Here is an 8,545-nt window from a genome sequence, read left to right as displayed (position 1 = left end):
ATTCCTCCTGTTGGGCCTAGAAGACCGACGTTTAAGCCACTCTGAGTAGGAGTTATGGAGGATGGAAACATGCGTGAAAACGTAAACATTTTGTTATAAAAAAGACCAACCTGACTGAAGTAGAACAAATGCATTATGAATCAAGGTTTTGGCCAGGCATGTCTGTAATCTGCCAGAATGTGACCACAAAACATGAGCAGCAGAAGCTATAGGTGCCAATCCTTTTTTCATCTTTCTGTCTTCTTCACTGTGTATTTTTTCTTGTGTCATGTTACATACTATCAGAATCTGACCTTGTTTTCCATCTTTGAAACTTGATGCCAGTCACATTTTTTTTTTGTCAAGTGAAGAAGGCAGCAAGACAAGGATACTGGCCCAAGAAATAGGTGATGTTCTTTCCTAGGTTTAACTGCTTTTTTCCCCTCCCTCTTCTCTATATGTTTCTGAACGTGGAAAAGAATTGTAAAGCACAAGCACGCGAACTCAGCTGCTCAGTGTTGGTACAGCACAAGGTGGCAACTGTTTCACTTCTTACCAAGGCATGCAAGAACATTCTAGCACTCCGATGTTAACATTTTCCAAACCGTGTGTAGCAGGGGACAGGAGGAAAGGACTGAAAGACATGCAGGCCTTTAAAAACGTGTAGCATTAGGATGTAGAATGTCTCTGGGAATTAAAGGAAGAAAGGATGCATAGCACTGGTTCAAGAAGGTGGCAGATGCAAACTGCTGTAATACTGTGCTACAGTGCTACGGACGACTGTCTGTCTGTCTGCATTCCCCAGCACTGGGCCGTTGTTTAGCTGTCTCCCTACTCATCTCACAAATCCTGTCTGAGACACCTGTATATCTGCTTCTGCATGCATGTGGATCTGGAAAGTGGGACCCGTGGTGCAGATAAAGATCTTTGCTCTACTTTGTTGCCTTTTTGATGGACAGGTGGCATTAGAGGCTCATGGGAATATTAACATGTGAAATCTCAATTACACTGGTTTTCAGCCTTTTGGGCAGCTGATTTTGCACCAAAGAGAGCAAGGGGAAAGTGGTACTTAGCACTGTGCCCAAAGATAGCAAGCTACACATACTGCTGAAATCTTGCCTGCAGGAGTAATTTATTTTCTGAGGCGCACACGCATTCAGTAAACTTATGCCTTCAGTTATGCATACAGCTGAAAACCCTTAAATCATTTGGTATCAGCTACCCATTCACTTTCAGTCATATTCTACATATGCCTCATATTCTTAAGATTTGTTTATTGCTCATTCGTATGTGTTATCCTAACTGTAAATATACCTCTTGATTTGTCAAGTGGCTTGGCAGTTAATGTGCTAGAAAGACCTATGAGAGACATTTTCATAAGCAAGTATTTATAGCAAATCCTATATTCTGCTATATCAAGATGTACAAATATTTACTTTATTTGTTTAAATTCTGTTCAGAATACATTCACTGGGACAGCAGTTGGAGATTAAAGAAATGCACCTGGGGAAATAAAGAGCTAAAATCTACAAAGCTGACAATGGTACACACCTAATAGCTATTAATGGACAGTAAAGTCACTAAGCAAGAGAAATTGTGTGTCCTTCGCTATCCATTTGTCCTACTACTGTGCGCACAGCTGTGAAACTAAGGGATCTCTGTTTTCATTTGGGCTTTTAAGAGCCCTTTTGATATGTGAAAGCATACTGTATTTATGGTAACAGTTATTGCAGACTGTTATAATACAGAACTCATCTAAAGTAGCCTTTCTTTATAATTTTCTTTATGAAACCAATTGTTTTAGCATGTGTTTATTCTTCAAGAAGAGAAGTGTAGTAGAGCAGAATCAGGTAACAGTATCAGTTAATACCTGATTAATACCTGATCACCAACACAAGACTTGTTGGACTTCCCCTTTTTTAAAGACACAGACCTAAGCTTATCCATAGAATTAAAAAACTTTTAAAGACCACACAAGCACACTTTGGTGCTTGTTAAGTTTCTCCTCACCTTTGTTCTCTCTTCTGAGCCAAGGGAGATCCAGTCACATGCTTGGTGTATCTTCAATGTTGCTGTTGTATTGCTTTACTGAAGATGCAAAGTCCTAGGAATGCATTATCAGGAAACATGATAAACTGAGTAGTAATGTAAGGCTATATGAAAATACCGCACTTATTCCGTGCCGCTCCCCCCCCGCCATTTTTCCAGTAGTAGGTCAGTATCAAGGTTTTTGCATTTTGTATTGTTGTGGCATTCAAGCTCAACTCAACACTGAAGTCTTATTTGTAGTATTGTCTCACTGATAGCCTGCTTACCCAAGTGGCTAAGTAGCTGTTAATTGCCATCACACTGGAAAAAATAGTACGGAGTGTGTCCCTGCCACACTTAGCAGTACACTTTGCTTGGGGTGAATTGATTTCCCTTCAAACTATCGCAGTTAATTTTGTGACTAAATAGCTATCTCAGGCAATATTCCTCAGTCATCTTTACAGTAACTCTGAGACACATACAACATATATCTACTCTTTCCACATGACCTTTAAAGGGATGACTTTTATGCTAATGAGCGATCTTGGGAACAGGTTGCTAGAAGAGATCTTTTTACTGTAGAAACTGGGGCAGCAGAATGGTGTGAGGCATTAACTGTAAAGAGCAGCTGGCTGAATTCAGGCCAGAGAGCACAGTCTCTCCTTCACATATTCCTACCTAAAGCCATGAAGTCCCATGGGGCAGCTAGAACTGTCCTTTTCTTTCTAGCCAGTAGGAGAGGGGCCAGAGTAACTGCAGTACTGATTTTTTTGCTTGTCATGAATGTCATAGAGACCTTTTATTTTAAGACATTTTTTGTGTTTATTTCTTCTCTGCATTAACAACAAAGTGAAGCAGGTGGCTGTCTGTCATTGTCTTGTATTTTTTAATATATTTCTTACACAATCTGTGCCAGCTTCAAGGAGATAATTTTGAAAAAACTTTGTCTTATAAAGCAAGTGTGTTCAAGCATAGATTGATGCCGGATACACTCATGTGGAACAATCACAGGTATTCATGAGATGACAGTTCTTTGAAGGGATCAAGGCAGCTTTTAACCATCAGTGAAGAGGGTGGAGTTTTTTTAATGGATCTTGAGTAGTGAAAGTTAATGTATATTTTGAAAACTAAGTGACTGAAATAGATTGTCCTTCTCTGAGGTGATTTATGATTTTTCAGGACTCGTATATTAAAAAAAACAAACCACCTTTAGAAATCAAGCCCCTTAAGGATATTTCAAATTAGTCATCCAAAATCATGAATTGTTGCTGATAAGGACACGCTGCATTACTGTTTCATTTCAGTTATTCAGCACTTACACATTTAAATCCCAGATATCCCAGCATCTACTGAGGAGCTGCTCTTAGTAGGTTCTATTTCTACACGGTAGAAAGAGAGGACAGAGATTCTTTCTTTAACTAGAAACACCCGAATGTCACATAAATAAAGATGACATCATGAATACTAGATTGGAGTAGAAGGCATTTCATGAACTTTAGATTTTTCAGAGCAGGCATCCAGTCACTTGCCACATAGTTCTAAGAGCTTCTGCATTGCCAGCAATTTCAATTTTGGCACATTTCTTTCAGTATCATGTCACTGTCTTGGTGTGCTACAGCATTGTCAAACTTCACTGATACTAAGTACAGAATTGTATTAATTTACTATGTGTTTGAAGTACAGTTGACATCCAATGGTAACATTCATCAAGACTTTTCTCTGCCACTTGTCATATTTCAGTGGTCGCATTTAACTTCAAGCAGTATTTATATGACTAGGTTAAATGTTACAGGACCTGAAGAAAATTAAAATATTGATTCATTCTTAATATTTTCCCAACCTCTAGGTTTCTGTAAATCAATATGACTCTTGAAAGAACTGTATTTAATAACTGAGAAGTATCTTAGCAATCGCTCATAGGTTTATATCACTGCAGAAACAGGCTTACTTTTCATAATTTAGAGGAACCTCAATGGAATGTGATATCAAATAGAATCTCATTCCTTATTTAGAGTATCTAAACTTTTAAATACATCCATGTGCAGAGCAAAAGGCAATGTATACGACATGAAAGATTTCTTCAGACAGTTCTGTGTCAGTATTACACAAGGCTCTAACACATTAATGAGGTCTGTACACAACAGTATTCTTGCCTTATGTTACTGGCTTAATAACAGTATTCACTTTAAAAGTTAGTTGTATGTTAACCGTTTTTGGTTTTTTTTAATTAAGTAGAGTTTCTTTCAAATGAGCCTACAGGAATAATGGTGTACATGTATTTCTGGTATATCTTATTTGCATAGTAATAAAAGATGAGACAGAATTAACTACTAGTTGCATATCTTCAGCATGGTGGCTGGTGCTACAGCTAAAAAGAGGAAATTGCTATTCTGTTGTATTGCTACATGATTTATTCCTTCTAAGAGTGTTGGTTTTCTTTTTTGAAATCTATCCAAATAGATAGGAAAAAGAACTAGATCGGTGAAATCCTGACTGTAGTTACACAGATAATCAGTAAAGGATAGGCAGCTCTTTATCAGAGAGAACATTTTTCACATATATTGAATGTCAGACTTCCCAATTCTCAAATCTAAACCTCAGTCTTCAAGAGAGATCTACAAAATGCTTTTAAGGTTTAGGAAGTAAACTCTGTAACTACTGCTTACTAAAAAAACCGGGCAGCAACAGAATCGTTTGTGTTAATGGCCCATTATAATCTACTGATCCATCTCTGTTGCGAAGATGCTATTGATTCTTTTCTTCTTTAGTTTCATGGGCCTATCAGATCTTCCCTTTCTAACACCAGGTGCTGCTTCCAGCCCTACCTATGTTCTTGCTTTCCTGGCCTTTTTGATTAACCCTAAGCTATCAGCATAATTCCAGCCGTTAGTAACACAAGTTCCACTGATGTCACAGCTCATTCACATGAAGAGGAAAGGGCTTTTTCATCCTTGCTCTTTTTTTCATCCTTTCTCCCCTCATTCCTCACTTCATGCACCTAGTATTTACCTTGTGTCAGCTCTGGAGTTCAGAGACCTGTTCTTGGGCAGACATAACTCACAACTGGTGATGTGGCTTTATTCATTACATAGGGAGAAAAGGAGCAGAGAAAAAAAACTGGACAGTTTCCTGCCATTTTAGTGAATTTAGTTAGCGCAGAGAAGGATGCTGGAAGCACAAGAGCCAAGTCAATGAGAGGAAATGGTATAGCAAGGAGGTAGATGAGTCAGAATGTGGGATGAGAAAGAGAAGTAAGCGGAAACTTTGCTCGTTTTATTGCGGCCATTGATCAGATCCAAGTATCTTAAACTATAATATAAGAGTAGTTGCAAATCTGGTTAAATAACATTTCAGTGGACATTAACATATTTTTGTCAGCTCTGACAAAGGGGTTCTGTTCTATATGCTGGACATGCTTTTAAAAAAGAAACTGGATGTTTCTTTTAAAAGTGCCTTTTGATACTTTTGCATTGCCTGATGTTTTGTGTTATGTCAGATGGTGTTTATTCATGCAGATTATTTTGGCTACATAGGGCTTACTTCTTTCGAGGAGGATGTTGAGTTTTCCTAAAGACAAGTCTAATGTTTATCATTTTCTCACCTGAATATCTATTTCTAAGCAAAGTAACACTCAGACATCCATTTCATTTTCAAAAGAGCAGTTAGACTATGATTAATAACACACACGTATGAGATTGAAATAATACAGTAGTATTTCTGCCAGTCTGAACAATGTGAGTGGAAACAGACAATAAGAATCCATTGTATATTTTTTTGTTAGGTGTGCACAAGTAAAAAGCAATTTCATGTTGGGTCATGGATGTCACACTCCTTTATGGAATCGAGCTGGTACCCAGTTTAGAAGCCCAGTCAACTTTTAGAGAAGAACTGACTGCAGATTGTCTTGCATGTCTTCCACTGCTGGTGCTGGTCTCGTGTATATTGCATTGCGTTTTCATGAGCCTATCAAATGTTTGTTTTTTCTTTTTACACAAGAAATCTAGCAGGGTTGTGTTTTATTCTGTATAAGTAAGGAACCATGCACAACAAGATTCTAGTTCTGTCAGTTGTCTTAGGTCTACCAAAATGAGAATTATTTGTTTCTATAGACAATGGAATCTTTTTCCCCATGGGTGTGTTTTCTTCAATATTAAACTTTCAAATATAGCCATTGGGAGCATATATTTTGAAAGTCATGATTACGTATAACAAAATACTATTTTTGCTTACCTTTTAGAGCATTGCATGCTGATAAATATGTTTTTAAATAACCATTCTCCATTTTTCCAGTGACAATGGACTGAAATATAGGACACTTTTCCAAGTCCTTCTAGCTGCTGGACCAAGTCACCCAGCTATGGCTGGATCCTGAGGTGTAGATGAGACTGTGGCAGTTTTCTTCAGTCAAAGACTTAGCCTTCTGAAATAAAAGGGAGTCATGGGCTATATTCAAAGTTAGATAGAACGCCAGTCAGGCACTTGCTACACTGGAAATAGAAAAAATGTCTGGTGTTCCATTTATTCATGAGTTTAGTAGGTGAGACACATTTAAAATTCCTCAACAGATAATAATTTCAAAAAGGAGAAAAGTTGCATGGGCACTGAGGAGTCAGGTAGTAATTTGACCTTTTAATAGGTTTTTGTGCTGAAGTGCTGTTTTATAAATTTCTTTTTAACCTTCTTATTTAAAAAATAATTAAAACAAAGGTTAAGCTAGTAATCTTTTCCTTCAGTTGTGTCACACAAACATCGCTTCATGTTCCTTGTCACAGATCAAGGTAGCTCATCACAGTTTGTAATTTATATGTGTATAGTAAAACTGATAAGAATGTACATTGCATTGGCTTGGTGCTGCTCAACAGTGTACTCTGGGCAAGATGTTACCTACGCCAACAAAAGTGCTGAGATCCATGGAAAGCTTCTGTATCGACTTGACCCCTCAGGTTTACTTTGGGCATTTTGTTAGTTCACAGGAGACACGTGAAATAGAAGATTCTGATTCTATCCCATTTTCTAGAGCAGTTGCAGTACTTTTAAGTCAAAACAGAAAGGGCTTGGAATGAAGGTACAGGACTTAAAACATGCTTAGCATCTCCCAAGACTGGGAACTCTAGTCATAATATAGACAAAAACCAAAGCTGCTAAAGGAATGTACATTTAAGGTGAGATCACTTAAAATGTGAGGAGAATCACTTTTCAAAAGTAACACTGTCCCTTCACTTCATTTTGCTTCAAAATTGGGATTCTTCCTTTACAGGAGATGTTCCTAATATAGTCAGGAAAGGAAGCATGACTGGAGTCAGGAAGCAGGAACTTGTATCTTCCCAGAGAAATAGACCTCAAGCAAATTATCAAAATAAAACACTTTGTTTTCCTGTTAGCAGGTATTCATTGTAGGACTAACATCATGCTTCTCTCACCCATGTTCACTGTTTCTTTTGGAAGGTTTTCTGTTTTTCAGTAATTTTTTTTTTATTGCCTTTTGAAAGTCAAAGCAAGTAGCTTACAGTGTGATGATGTGGACACTGACTGGACCCCTGATTTTCCCTAATGCACATCCTCTTTATCATGCCATATTCTTTCTCCAGAACTGAATTCAAAATAACATCTGATTTTTTTTTTTGACTGCTCAACAGACTATGCAGGAAAACGGGGTTTTTTTTTCACATTTAGAAACATGAACCTGCTTAAGATATTACACCATGATCTGTGATGCCAGTTTCAGGGTAATTGAAATCCCACATGATCAATGATACAATCTCTTTAAAAGCCTCAGTTAGCTGCATAAACACTGGCAGATTTCTTATTTCATCATGCCCCAGAGGTCTATAACCACTTCCATTACCTTTCGTTTTTTTACCATTCCATCTGTAACTTTAATCCAGATTCTCCAATGAGGTTGCTAATTTTCATGTGTCCTTTTTTTTGTTAACGTATTCATGTCTTCCTTTACTTATACTGCTGCTTTCTATTCCTTAACAAGTCTGAGTTTTAGCTAAGACGTGTTGAGGTTGCAATATCCTATCCAGCTTTCCAATTCTGTGTTTGACTGCATAATCCATTCTCCAAGAATAAAAATTTTCCCATTGCAGGTAGTGTCATAATGAGCCAGTCACCACCATGGAATCCCTATATATATCTATCTAAGATAGGTGATTCTGTTCCTAGTTCTACAAATGTTCACTCTCAGGTATTGTAAATGTATGTCTTTCATATATTTAATTTATTTTCTGAGTGCTTCTGCAGTGCCTTTGCTTGCAGCCCTGCAATGCTTTTACTATACTATGAGAAAATAAAACTCAGCTCTCTTTAGGAACAAAATAACTTTTAATTGGAGAACTTGGGAGGAGGGAAGCAGAATAGAGTGACACTTCTTGAGCTATTATTTCCATTCTCAGTTTGTGTATCTTTTGGACTTGGATTTGTGGACTTTGTTCTTAGAGAATGAACCAAGAGAGAAACGTGGAAAAAATGGTGAGTCATAAGTGCTAGTCACTTAATGAGCAGAATCCTGATGGCAACTGAATGCCTGTCCTCT

Source organism: Phaethon lepturus, unplaced genomic scaffold (genome assembly GCF_000687285.1).
Source record: "Phaethon lepturus isolate BGI_N335 unplaced genomic scaffold, ASM68728v1 scaffold5615, whole genome shotgun sequence".
Classification (NCBI taxonomy): Eukaryota; Metazoa; Chordata; class Aves; order Phaethontiformes; family Phaethontidae; genus Phaethon; species Phaethon lepturus.
Note: the sequence above shows the minus strand (reverse complement) of the source record.